The sequence below is a fragment of the Pyrus communis genome, chromosome 12, assembly GCF_963583255.1.
Source record: "Pyrus communis chromosome 12, drPyrComm1.1, whole genome shotgun sequence".
NCBI lineage: Eukaryota > Viridiplantae > Streptophyta > Magnoliopsida > Rosales > Rosaceae > Pyrus > Pyrus communis.
In genome coordinates this window covers 4,789,792-4,804,925 of record NC_084814.1, presented here as the reverse complement: position 1 = coordinate 4,804,925, position 15,134 = coordinate 4,789,792, and the positions used below count along the sequence as shown (strand labels likewise).

The following is a 15,134-nucleotide window of genomic DNA, read 5'->3' as shown; positions in this document are numbered from 1 at the left end:
ATAATAAAGTGAGCTTAACCCTAAATTTTAACTAAAAAGACTACAAAGTTATTTACGAGGGCTTCTCTCCTCTCTTTTTTTCCCTCCCCTCCTATTTTAACGGTCACGGTTAAACCAAGTTAACATCTTAAATTAATTTTTTATAGAAAGAGAAAGATAAAATAGAGAATGTAAAAGGAGGAGATGGAAGGAGATGGAAAGAGGAGAGGAGAGAATTCTAGTATTTGAGGGCCTACAGATGAGCAGGGATTGATGACTGGTCCAAATTGTCCATGGACGGGAAAAAGGGTCTCCAAGCAGCAAGAAAATAATTTGAAGCAAACACGAGAGGAATACATTGATAAATCTTATTATCATAAACAACTACATGAAAATTTCGAAAGTTCAGAACTTCCGGCGATTAGGATAAATGTGCTGGGATTGATGGCTGCTTCAAATTGTCCATGGAGGAAGGGAAAAGGCGTCTCCAAGCAGCAAGCATATACCAGGTGGTCGTACTAGTGAAGAAAACAAAAGAAACTGGATTTTAGATGTCAGCTGGAAAGATGTAACTGCTTCCAGTACAGAAAAGTCAGCTAAACCTTCAGAATCATTCACCAACAAATCGCCATTCAAGTTCGTTTTTTGTTTTTGTTTTAGGCATAGAGGTTGAACCCTCATATTTTGGCATAAGCCAGCTTTCCCGTTTCACCTAAAAACTAGCACGATGATATATTCGTGAATGATGATTAATTCTTGACGAGTAATCCATTTCTTTTTTGGTTGAAATGAATTAAGCATACACCTCTGCTGCATACAGCACCGATATCTAGCATGAAACTGGCTAACCCTTGCATTGAACGGAAAAACTGCTTCATGAGGCACTAGAATTCTTAAACCTGCATTCAGTAAAGCTAGTCACGGTAGCCGAAGCCGAAGCCAAAGGCTTCCCAAACTTATGGACACACTTCACATAAACGAAGATAAGTTTCACTTCGTTTACTGCTTTGTAATGACTAGTAAGAGAAGCATCTGATGGGCAAACGAAGACTTGATTCATGCTTCCCAACCCCTCAAGAGTGTAGCAAGTACTACTCGGTTCACCCCGAGAGTAAAAGCTCCCATTCGCAAGCTGCGTTCATGAGTTTGACACAATGCCTTGATGTCAAGGAAGGCCTTGTGCATGTACTTTTAAGCTCACAGTTAACCTTGTCTTCTTCCCATATAAATCCTTGAATATTCTGCAGACAAGAGACAAGACTATTTAAAGACTCAGTAATTTAGATAATAGGCATATATCACACACCGCAATAGCTTCCTTTTACCTGAACCCATTCGAAGTAGCTCACCGTCACACTGCCAACATTTGCATATATGTCGGGGAGAATAACAACTCCCTTCTGGGACGAAATCTGCAGAAGAGGGATTTTGTACCAAAGTAGGAGATTTCAGCAACCAGTATGCTAATTTAAGTTAAGAAATTATTATTACCTCGTCTGCTTCCGGGTCAGTTGGATGATTTGCAGCTTCTATTATGAATTTTGCCTTCACATCAGCTGCATTTTCCCTTAAATATAAAAAATGAATAAATTATCATCAAACAATAAGAAAATAAAAGGAAAATAGCAGTGAGGGGAAAAAATATAAAACAATTTTGACACGAAATTCTGCTTCTGACAGAGCCTGTTTATGACGTTAAGGAAGCAGAGTACATACTTGTTGATGACTCCCCTTAAGGCACATGGAACGAGAACATCACATTCATGAATAAGCAAGTCATTTGGGTCCATTGCATCTCCACCTTGGAATTCCTTCAAACTTCTATGGTTTCCTTGTGCTTCAGAAGAGCTGGGATGTCGATTCCAGCAGGATTTCTAATTGCACCTGTGATGTCACTAACAGCAATGACATGACCCTCTCTATCATGGATCAACTTGGCTGCCCATGAGCCCACATTTCCGAAACCCTAAAATGTATCAACAAAGTTAGAAAAACACATATTCATGTCATCACGCATATGGCCTTGGAAAAATAAATTTTTATCATGATTTAGGACCTGTATAACAAACTTCATACCAGAAATTGACTTTCCGTATTCACCAAGTAAAGACTCGGTTGCAAAAACCACCCGAGTCCAGTCACAGACTCCCTTCCAAGCGAACCCTCAAGATCCTTAAATGGAAACACGACGAGTAAGAAATAAAATTCTAGTTTCTTTTAGAATTATGGATCATTTGATTCCATTTAGTGGACATAATCATAAACCGTCTGTGGGTGTGCGGTACTTACAACAGGTTTTCCTGTCACAACTGCAGGTGAATGCCCATGAAACTTTGAGTACTCATCAAAAATCCAAGCCATTGTCTGCACAATTTGAAGAATTAAGCAAGTCTAGTTTATAAACTTTATACCAAAGATAACAATGTATTTATCATTTTTGACCAACAAAGACCGTACTCTTAATTTAGTTTGACGGGAAACAGGATACCTGGGAATTAGTTCCCATGTCAGGGGCAGGAACATCCCTGTGAATTCCAATGAGATCATGGATCCTCTGAGTGAAAACACGAGTTAAACATTCTAACTCACTGATACTCGGGTCCCTTGGGTTGCAGCCAATCCCACCCTTAGCTCCACCATAAGGAATGTTCACTACGGCTGTCTTCCACATCATCAACTGAGCTATAGCATTCACTTCATCTGGATCAACCTTGCACCATTGAATATTTGATACTTCAGTACCAATGGATATTAAGAAAGCTTCAATGCAGAAATTACTAGAATCTGTATACGCAGAATTAACTTCACAGAAGCATCAATGGTAAATAATTACGCAACACGTGCTATAGCCAGTTGAATATTTTTCTGAAAATAAAACTGTTACGGTGACCTGTATGTGTGGGTTTGAAGACATGTAGAGAAAACTATTAACCAGAATTGTATGTTTCAAGTTCTTATTGCAGTTACTGCTAACAGCAGCACCTTCTTTGTTTGGTGCCCAAGTAAAATTTTTTATTTTTTATTTTTGTTCAAAGTAGAATTTTATTAACGCTGATAAAAGTAGCACTTGTTAAGGACATCTTTTTGCAATCTAATTACTCTGTCAATTAGCTGACAATAATTGAACATACCAAGTACTAGAACTACAAACAAAATGAGTTGCTATAAAAATTGGAACTCACCATGGGCACAGACTAGGTAATATATCCAGCACTCGCTATCTCACTCAGGTTTCCCCTTCCAAATGTTGCATACTCCTAGAGGTTCTATATATTTATGGTGTGCCCAACTCAAAAGGGAAACGGATGATCTACGGTTACACAATAATAAATCAACAAGACGATAACCAAAGACGTCTGCAATGGTCTCACAATCATCCACAAATCACCATTGATGTTTGGGCTTCACATTATACATCCAATCAATGCCGTTACATAAGGCGTTTATAACCAATCAATCATTATACATAAAACCAATTCTACGTAACACAATTGTCATTCATCAAGCAACTTAAAGGCATTTTCCGGAATTTGGAGAAAATACTTTTCGCTCTATAGAAAAAACATCAATTTTGGCAAAAACCAATCAAACACACAAGTAATATTGCCCATGTCCCCTTCACAGGTTTTCTAGTTAATGAAGGGAGAATGCAACCTCATTTCTAAGAAACCGCTCTTTATTATATCAAACATCTTGAAGCACACGGATATACTCATAAAAAAAATAAAAATAAATAAATAATAAAAAACGGAAACACGGGTTTGGCAGACGAAATGTGAGGCAAACATCGACAGTGGAACCGAGAATCCAATTTAAAATTTCCCCAGTGATTGGGAGCATGTATCCATCAAGGTTAAGCTAATTATAAATATAACCAAAAGATAAAAAAACGAGATGAATAAATGCGATATGCAATAAAGACCATAAATTGGAATCATAATATCAACAGGTTAAGGGGGTGTATTCAACTGGGAACTTGAGAGATTTTAATGAATTTATAAATCTATAGATTTTTATGGAGTTTAACTGATTTATAAAAATTCTATGTAAAATTTTAATTCAATTCCCTCGAAATCCCATGGAAAGAGGTGAGATTTGTGGATGCTTAAAATACACTGCAAAATCTCTCCAATTCCCTCTAATTGCTCAACTTTTTCAAATTCTCTAAATTCTAATTCTAATTGAATACACCTAGAATGTTATAAACTTCTTTAAAATTCTAATTGAATACACCTGGATTTCTAAGGATTTTAATAAACTATCTTAAAATCTTGATTGAATACACATTGAATTTCAGATAATTACTTAAAATCCTGATTGAATACCCCTAGATTCATTAAAAGAATTAAAATCCCTCAAAATCCCAATTGAATACACCCCCCTTAATCTGTTGATATTATGATTCCAATTTATGGTCTTTACAGGGCCTGCCCTAAGATTTCAGGGCCCTGTGCGAAAGTGAATTGGAGGTCCTAAAAAGCACTAAGAATTGTATTTTTTTTTATTTTTTTGTTCAAAAAAATAATTTTAGTTTTTTTCCTTAACTATTTAGAGGGTCAAGGTTCGAATTTTCATGTTATTGTGTGAAATTTTTATATTATTTTATGGAAGCTTATGCATTTAATAAAAATAAACTGAAAAGATGATGGAGACGAGTTTCGAACCCATTTCCTAGGCCGCTATAAATAAGCAATAATACCACTTGCGCTCAGACTCAAGTTTGTAATATTCTACACATACTACTATATATACGTAAATGCATGCAAATTTGAAAAATCGGAAGCCCTTCTGATTTGGGAGCCCTATGCGGTGGTACCTATTGCACCCCCTCAGGGCCGGCATTGGGTCTTTATTGCATATCACATTCATTCATCTCGTTTTTTTTATCTTTTGGTTATATTTATAATTAGCTTAACCTTGATGAATACATGCTCTCAATCATTGGGGAAAATTTGAATTGGATTCAATTTAAAATAATTAACTTTTTAGCACATATATCCCACTATTTGTATAATGACATGTGATATACCATCTCGTGTACCGGTCACATTGAAAAATCTCTCCAACAATGGGTAGTGAGTAACCCTTAACTTTAATTACTCAAGATCAAGAAAAGATGAGGTGGTCTTGTTTTAATTGAGGTAGATAGGAGACAAACCATAGGCTTATTGAGCATCTCAAATGAAGAGATACAAATTTAATATGTAAAACTCATATTTACATCTCGGGAATATATAAATATAAGCTATACTTCAATAAGAGAGATGAAAATTTAGAATCTCATTTATTTTTGGGAACTTTAACGAAAAATTTTCGGTACTGTTCACTTTTAATGAAAAACCACATTTTCATATTAAAAAGTCAATTCTGGTACAATTCACTTTACCCTTTATTTTGTCCTTATCGTTAAAACTCAAAATTTTTAAACCGTTTTTATTAGTTTTCCTTTTATTTTTTTTCTTTTTGACTAACGGAGCCCGCCTTCTAAAGATGTAAAAAAAGTGTAAATATACATTTTTGTTTCATCTTTTGGAGAAGATGGATAATTTAATTCCACCATTAGAGAGCTTTCCAAAATCAATATAAATGCTCATTTCAAGACATTTTGCTTGATGCTCTACTTAACTTAAAAGAAAAGATACATGTCTACTTACATTAATAAGTCATTAATTCTCATTTGCCAATCTTAGCTTGACATGACGAAGGTTTTGCATAAAAGTGTGTCATGAAACAAAAATATTACTCTTATTATCTAGATATATCGTCATTTGTACTATATCTCTAATAGAGATAAGATCCACATGTGTTGGCGGGCCTTATATCTATTAATAGTACAAATAGTAGTATAACTAGATGGTAAATGTAGTATTACCCGTCATGAAAATGTCTTTAGAGGCAAGGGGTCAAGGGTTGTTAATTTACGAAGTGATTTTCCTAGTGATGTGTAATTGTCTATCCCCCTCCTATAGAGATTTACATATTTAGGAAGGCCCCATGTCGTCTTCGGGTCATACGCGGCCTCTAAGCATAACATGCATGCGTAGGAGAGAATTTCAATCCGGAGATTCGAATAGTCCTTCCTCAATTTAAAGTATAAAAAAACTTGATATAAACATCCTCATAAGATCTCCTATTTCTCTCTTTAGAAATCTGCACACCTAATTTGATTGTATGCTAGGGTTGTTTTTCCCTGCTTTTGCAAGGTTTTGGTCTTTCCTTTAGTCAGTTCTAGGCCCTTACATTCTTCGTGCGCAACTAATCCTTACATTTATCGTGCTTTTAACTCTATGTGATGTGAGTTTAGGTAGATAATATAAAAGAATTCAAGTAAATTTGGACGGCAATAAAGGAATGTAAAAGAGACTTTGCCATCACAGACAAGACAACATAATAAGTTTCACCGATATTGTCGACGTTTGGATTAATTAATTTATATAAAATGCATCTAAGACCGGGTTCTAACATATACAATTAAACAGACTTCGTTCCAACCAAAGAAGTGATGTGAGAATTCACTTTTGGCCTTCTCTGTTTGGCCTCACATCTTTGCCAACATCTCCCACCTACACAAAGTTTATAAATCCCTCTTACCACCAAACAATGAACCTCTCTCCCTCACACAGACACAGACACGGACACAAACACACAAACTCTCTCTCTCTCTCTCTCTCTCTCAAACGCCAGCCAAAATGGTAACAAACAATATATGCTTGGTACAGATTAGTACGTGCTTGATATGGTATGGTAGTTTAGTTAACTGATCAGTTGATTTTTTTTTTTTCAGGGAACATGGAGCAAAGAGAAAGGGGTGCTGGTGAGCGTGTACGTAGAGAAGCCGAAGAGGCACCACCACCACAACCACCATCATATTCATCACGCCGTCAAACGAGAGATAATTCATTACAGGCAGGGTGCCGGTGGAAAAGGGTACATAATTAGCAGGAGAGCAGAGCTGCTTCAGTACTCCCAATACCTTCGTCAATCTGCTCGATCAGCACCGCCATCCACACCCTCGTCAAGGCCAAACATCACCAGTAGTCAACAGCCTCATACCCACCAGGTACCTTAAATTCCTTTTGTATGAGTGCTAGTGTGTTAATACAACTGTCAACTGCGTTAACTAATACAAAGTTTTAGGAAGGAATTTCGCATTAGGAACAACAAATTAACATCATAATATCACCCTTGGACTTTGAGCCGTTGTATTGCCGGACACTCTTCATCGTCCGACGAGTCAAACATCAACGCTTATTATATATTCTTGCTTGGTTCATGCTCCCATTTTCTTTCCCCTACACCCCTTTTTTAAGCTTTAAATTGAATAAATCAAAGGAGAAGTGATGAAAATTATTAGAAGTGTGCAAACATAGAAAACGAATTGTGGAAATTATTTCCATATTTCTTTCTGCCACTCTCTCTCCTTTTCCTCCTCCATGAGTTTTAGAAAATAAAAATCCATTTGTAGAAACTTGGTGTCACGTGTCAATTGGAAGAAGCCATGGCAAGCAATTAAAAATGTAATATTAGATTGGCTAATAAAGTTGTTGATAGGTAGTGGGTGTGCGCAGAAAGCCGAACAAGAGTTCAAGTTCAAAAGCTCCAACCTGCTTTGGCAACTGGAAATTACCGAACGTTTTTGGAATTTTCCAAGCTAAGAAAGGGAGGAAGACAAGGAAGATGCCTTGGGGTAACAGTAGAACCACCACCAGTAAAATAAAAGCTGCTGTAAAAAGCCTAAAGGTAACTGAAATTTTACTTTGCAGTCTTCATTAATTCATTTATTTCTCTCGTAGTTTTTTTGTTAATTGGTTTAAAGCAAAAAGTAGGGTAAAGCATAAAATCGAGCGCAATAGCATTTTAGGATTTATATAACGAATCTCATTTAGTGGGATAAAGATTTATTGTTGTTGTTGGTTTAAAGTAAAATGTAAAAAACTGCAATCCTTGCAGGTGCAAAAGCAGCGGAGCCTTTTTTCCAAAGTTTTCTCAGCACCAACAAAGCGATAGTGAAACACTAGCAACCCATGTCATTTTTTACAGATACCAGTTTGTGATATTTATTGCTGAAGAAATAATTTTCGTCATGACGACGGATGCAAATTTCAATTCATTTGAAAACAATCTAACTAGTGATGCTTAGCTTAAAAGAAATTGAATTTGAGTTGGACATTTGATGTACAAAGCACCTGGTTTCGTTAGGGGTAATCCATCACCGAGAGCTACATATTGCTCGCATCTACATTGCTAAAAACTGGGAAGCAGGCACATATTATAATCATGTGAAAATGATGTTTGAGAATTACGTCTATAGCATATTTCAGCTAATGATACAACAACCTCTGAATTCCATGCTGCAAAATTGGCTGTTCAAAAGCTGCTGCTCATGTCTTGGGTTTAGAACGTTTCTCGTGTATAGCCAAGCCAACACAGAAAGTGTGGTGCTTAAAAATTAAAAGCCATTGCCTATCGGGATGATCTCTGCTGTCGAGTATACTCCCACAGAGCAATGGCACCGCTGACATGAACATTTAGAGATCTAACAACTCCCAGCTGTGGAATCTCAATGCAAGTATCCAGAATACGGATGATATCCACCGGTATACCTTCCTTTTCACGCCCAAGGACCAGTACCTATTCCATGGGTTGGATGAAAAATGAGTGAAGCTACAATGTCAGCAGCACTTTCCCAAATCCAATCACCATTGCCAAATTGAAAATTAAAGACTGGATTCACAGAGTAACGCACCGTCGTTTTAGGAAAGCTATAAGAACACAAAATATGGTCATGCAAAACCTAATTGGGAATAAATACAGGGATTTAAAAATTTGCTCGAGGGCAGTTACTAACTACATTCTCTTAAAATGAGGTTTTGGCGTTGTTATTATTAATATTGTTGATACTTGGACCTTATAGCCCTCAGCATGTTGTCGATAAACATATATTCTTCGGAAGTCTTCTATATATATCATATAAACATATATGAATGATAATTGGATAATTCTTAAAAATAAAAAAAATAGAAGTTTCGATCATTGGACCACATCTCAAGATTGGTCAACGACAATGCTTACTAAAAAAATAAACCAATGTTCCAAAGAAATCAACAGTTTATCGTTCACCAGAAAACGTATGTTCTCTTCCCAAAGTCCAAATTTTGGTACGGCCCAAAACTCCCAAATTCACATACTCACTCACTCACGGAGGAACACTGAATAAACATAACTCATATATCTCCAGATCTCTCCCACTTCCTGGCAGTCACAACAGACTCACAATGAATCGCGCTTTGGTCATCTTTTTCACCACTCTAAGTACCAAAGTCAACCATTTAGTTTAGGAATGTAATCCTATAATTGATTCCTTGTATAATTGGGATTCTTATTTCCTATTATGTGGGATATTGTACAACTATATATTTACCTCTTAAAGAGAAGAATAAACATACAATTAAAATCCTAAACACTTTTATCTTGGTATTGATAACTAAAGAGAAATCATGATTTCCAAGAAGATTGAGAATAAAAAAAAATGAAGAACTGAGTAAAATGAAGGCAAGAAAGAGAGAAGCTTGTAGAGCATGATGAATATTTCAGTGTAATGATTGATACAAATACAAGCGGTTGAGCTACTATTTATAGCTAAAAACCAGCTGTCAAACTTAGTAACTAAGCTAACTAAAAGCCTACATGTACAATCTAACAAAGTAACGGAAAATATTACATTATGTTAATACTCCCCCTTAATCTCAGCTGGGATATCCCAGTCTGAGATTGGAACAATGCTGAACAAATAAAGGACTGTGTAATCCCTTTGTTAGTATATCAGCAATCTGAGCCTCTGTTGGAATATACTGGACTTTCAAATCTCCTTTTTGCACTCTCTCCCTAAGAAAATGAAAATCAGTATCTAAGTGTTTAATCTTGGTATGAAATACAAGATTAGAACACAAAGCCAGTGTGGAAAGACTATCACAATGCAGCAATGGTGCAGAAGGAAGAAACAAATGAAGATCTTTCAAAACCAATCTTATCCAGGCAATATCAGCCGCTGCATTGGCTAAAGCTTTATATTCAACCTCGGTTGAACTTTGAGAAACACTTCCTTGCTTCTTTGATTGCCAGGAAATAGGATTAGGCCCCAGAAATATGACATATCCAGTTGTGGATCTCCTTGTATTTATATCAGCCGCCTAGTCAACATCACTGTATGCAAAGAGTTCCAAAACCTTAGCACTAGAATATGTAATTCCACAAGTTAATGTACTTTTTAAGTACCTTAGAATCCTCTTCACCAGACAAAAATGAGCTTCAGTAGGAGTAGTCATAAACTGACATGCATAATTGATAACATATGCAATATCTGGCCTTGTAAAGGTTAGATATTGCAATGCACCCACTAAACTCCTATACATAGTAGGATCAACCAATGGTTCTCCCTCATCTTTCAATAACTGAGTATGTGGTTTACTAGGAGTGGAATAAGGTCAACAATTCACCATACCTGCCTGGTTAAGAAGATTAGTCACATATTTGGACCGATTAAGAAAAATAGCTCCATTGTCTCTGTAAGTGACTTGAAGTCCAAGAAAATAAGTCTGTTTCCCTATGTCTTTCATGTCAAACACGTGTGCCAAGTCATCTATTACTTCATGTACTAACTTGGAACAAGAATCGGTAATTATGATATCATCGACATAGAGTAATAAGATCACTACATCACCGCCATTGACTTTCACAAATGAACTTGGATCTGAGTGAAAGGTTTGAAACTCCAAAGTTGGAAGATAGCTAGTGAATTTTGCATTCTAGGCTCATGGAGCCTGTTTCAATCCATACAGAGATTTAAGAAACTTACACACATGATGAGGGTATTTAGAGTCTTGAAAGCCTGGAGGTTGTTTCATAAAGACCTCTTCTTGTAACTCTCCATGGAAAAATACATTTTTTTACATCCAACTACCTTAATTCCCATTTGTACATTATTGTAAGTGACAGAACAAGTTTAACAGTTGTATGTCTAATTGGACCGAATGTTTCTTCATAGTCTTTGTTCTTGATTGTACCTTTGTGCAACTAGTCTAGCTTTGTATCTAGACACTTTTCCTTCTTGATCTTTCTTGATCTCATACACCCATTTGCTCCCTATGACATTTCGATTTGCTGGAGGAGGTACCAACTCCTAAGTACCTTGTTTCTGAAGTGCATTAAACTCCTCTATCATAGCATTTCTCCATGATTCAGACATGACAACTTGTTTATAATGTGAAGGCTCAGAGGGCTCATGAATATCAAGCACAACAGTAAAACCACTAAAAACTACATCATCATTATATGGTATGAGATTTACTTCTGTACTAGATAGAGGAACATGATAAGCTGCATAATCCCTTCTTTGAATTGTGCCACTTTTCAACCTTGTGATCATATTATGCTCAGAAGAAACAATTGGTGCAATACTTGGAGTTACAAAACTAGACATATCATGAGCAACATCTAAATGAATTGGAACACCACAAGATATATTAGAAGTACGAGATAACTCATCAGAGGAAAGAGGTACCTAAGTCTGGGAACTAGCATGGACATGCAACATATGAAAGGAAGAAGAATTTAATAGTGGAGTAGTAGCTTGAGTAGTAGCTTGTGATGTTACCTTCTCTTGATTTACATGCATACTTGAACTTTGAGATGGCAAGGATGACACTTCGATGCTCTGACTATTCACATTATTTTCTTGTAGCTGTTTCGTAGACATAGTTCAAGCTCTAGATAAAATAATAGCCACTATTGTAGATACCAATCTCTGAGAAGGTAGATTAACCAAAAATGAACTAGTGGTTGTCTCAGAAGATGTTGTAAAAGGAAAAACACCTTCATCATGTACTACATGTCTAGACAACAATAATATTTTTGTAGCTCTATTATAACATAAAACCCCTTTATAGCCTACTAAATACCCCAAAAATACACATTGATCACTCCTGGGCTGCAACTTATTAGCACTATAATGTCTCAAGTAAGGGTAAATAGCAGTACCAAAGACCTTAAGGTTTGTTAAAGATGGAGATTGTCTAAACAACTTGGCATAAGGGGATGACATCCTTAAATTTTGACATGGCATTATATTGATAAGAAAGATAACATGATTACAAGCATGAAACCAAAATTGTTGAGGTAAAGAAGCAGCAGTAAGGAGAGTCATAACAGTCTTAACAACATGCCTATTCTTCCCCTCTGCTAACCCATTTTGCTGGGGTGTATATGGACATGATACAAGGTGTAATATGCCATGTGAATCCAGAAATTTCTTAAACAAACCACTCATATATTCTCCTCCCTCATCTGATTGTAAAAACTTAATTGTTGTCTTAAATTGATTCACAACAAGAGCATGAAATTTAAGAAACACTGCATACACATTTGATTTATTCACAAGAGGGAAAATTCAAGTAAACCTTGTGTATTCATCAACAAAGATTACATAGTATTTGTAACCTTCAATAGAAATAGTGGGTGAAGGTCCTCATACATCCAGGGGCGGATCTATTAAAGGACCAGGATGGTCCTGGGACCACCCGAAAACTTAAATAAATAGCTGTGAGGATCTTCAAGGACCACCCAAGTTTGGGCAGTGGTGGAGAAGAACAGCAGCCATGGCGGAGGAACCTCTTTGTTCCAACGAAGAAGACGATGTAAAGCAACCTTTTGTCTTTGTTTGTAATCAATCTCCAATAAGGCTGCTCCACTTGGCGCACTCATTAATAAGAAATTCATGAAATAGGACGTGGTTTCGATGTTGACAAAAGTAAGATAATATCAGAAGGTGTGGTGCCTTCAAATGTAAGACCTTTTTGACTTCTTTTGCAATTGGTGGCCAATGAGGCTGCCCTACCTGTCCCATAAATTAAAATAATAAACCAAATTTCTAATATAAGTATAACTTTTTTAGATTGATACCATGCCCACCTCTTTGTTTTATCTTTTTGCTCATCATATATTTACACTCACCATTAAAAAAAAATAAAAAGAACATTTTACTATGATAGAGCACCAGCACTCACCATCTTTTATAGAATAGTCAGATTCTTTCAATTAAATTCACTTTACCAAAATCAAGTCATTAAAAAAATTAAAAAAAAACCTTCACATGATACTGTGATACTGTGTAAAAGAATAAAGTTTGGGGGTAAAAATCTAAAGGTGTGTGTGAAAGTAAAGACTTTTGGACACCAATGTTTTATGTTGTCTTGTAAAATCTCTATAAAAGAGATATCTATGTACGTTTGTAATCAATTTCATTCTAGCAATAAGAAAAGAAAGTGTTTTTGTTATCAGAAGAAACTTGCTACCATTGGTAAGGAGAAACTTGCAGCAAGCTTTTAGAAAAACAGTATGAAAGTTTTTCTTACTTTTAGCAGCAAGTTTCTTCTGGTTACAAAAACATTTTCTTTTCTTATTTAAGGAATGTGATCGATTACAAACGTACATAATAGGATTTTTTTTTATTTAAAAAAAAAAAATCCTTTTTCGTGCATAATTTTTGTTGTTTGTAGCTACTTCTCAATTCAATAGTGAGATTTGATCTTAATTTCCTTCTTACTTTCGAGAAATCTAAGCATAACGAAGTTCTTTTCATTATCTCTGTAATGCAAAGAACAACTACTCATGAGCATAATAATAGTTCGTTTCATTATCTATGTAATGTAAAGAACAACTACTCTACACGAGGAATGAAAATTTAGTATTTCTAGCTTGTTTAGCACAAAGATTATGAATGAAAATTTTGTAGTTTGCCATTTATTTGTCTAATGATATTTTGGAGCTTTTATATTGGGACCATCCTATGTTAAAATCCCAGATCCGCAACTACATACATCGGTATGCACTTTTTCAAATGGAATACTTGACTTATTACTACTAGAAGAAAATGGTAATCTAGACATTTTTCCCTTTATACATGCTGAACACATTTGAGGATGAACATCTAAACTCACAGAAATAGCAGAACCCTTAAGCATTTTGTTTTGAACTTCATTTGTTGGATGACTAAGCCTATGATGCCATATAGAAGTCTTCACAAGTTGACCCAAGAAAGCTTGTGGTGAAGTATCCAAGAGCTGAGAATATTTGAAGAATTGCTACTGAGGAATGTAATACAAGCCACTACTACTACTCCTTCCTCTTAATATGATTTTCTTTGTTGCCTTGTCCTGCACCCAAAAACCAAACTCATCAAGAATAACATAACAATTGTTATCTTTACAAAGTATATACGCAGACAAAAGACTAGCAGCCAATTGAGGAACATGTAAAATCATTTGTAATGTTAAAAGTTTAGAAGGAGTGTAAGTTGAACTCAAACCAGTGTTAGTAATAGGAAGCCCTTCACCATTGCCCACTATAATTCTATCATTGCCATCAAAAGGTGTCACCAAAGTCAAATTATCTAGATCAACAGTCATATGGTGTGTAGCACCGGTGTCTAGCACTCAATTTGGTTGTGAAGAAGAAGCAAAACTTGATGGAGCTTGTGCAGTAAGGGTAGTACGAGATGCTGGAGGCAATGAACCTTGATATGCATAATTACTACGATGGTAACAATTAAGAGCAGTATGCCCCTTCCCACAAATTTGACACTCTGGAATTGGAGGTGCAGTGCTAGTACTTGCATTATATCGAGACTAGCAATTTGGTGCAGTGTGGCCTCGCTTATTGCATATTTGATACTTAGGAATCAATGTAGTTTTTGATCCATTGTTGCCATTCCAGTGCTGCCAAGTAGAACCTCATTTTGAGCCAAAACTAGAACCTCCATTATTACTTGAACTTCCAGAAAAATAGTTTGAATTCCCAGAGAACCTCTCAGAATTACTAGCATTATACCTTGGTCTGTTATTGAACCTTCCATTATTTCCACCATAGTTTTGATAACTTCTTTGATTCTGAAAGTTACCATTGCCTTGTTGATGAAATTGAGGCAAATTTGCCTGAGACATGGTACCACCAATTGGTCTTAAAGCATGAATATGAGACTCATTATTTTGTTCACTGACAAAACCATATCCACCAGTAAAATATTGAGAAGACCCTTGAGAATTTGGAGGAGCATTGAATGATTCACCTTGACAGTACATGGCTGACATATGAAAGGTCAT

General features: G+C 35.9%; 1 pseudogene; it reads right to left on the bottom strand.

Moving 5' to 3' along the window:
* Positions 1–1,035: 1,035 nt before the first annotated feature.
* On the bottom strand, positions 1,036–15,134 carry LOC137709944 (glutamate dehydrogenase 2-like; annotated as a pseudogene).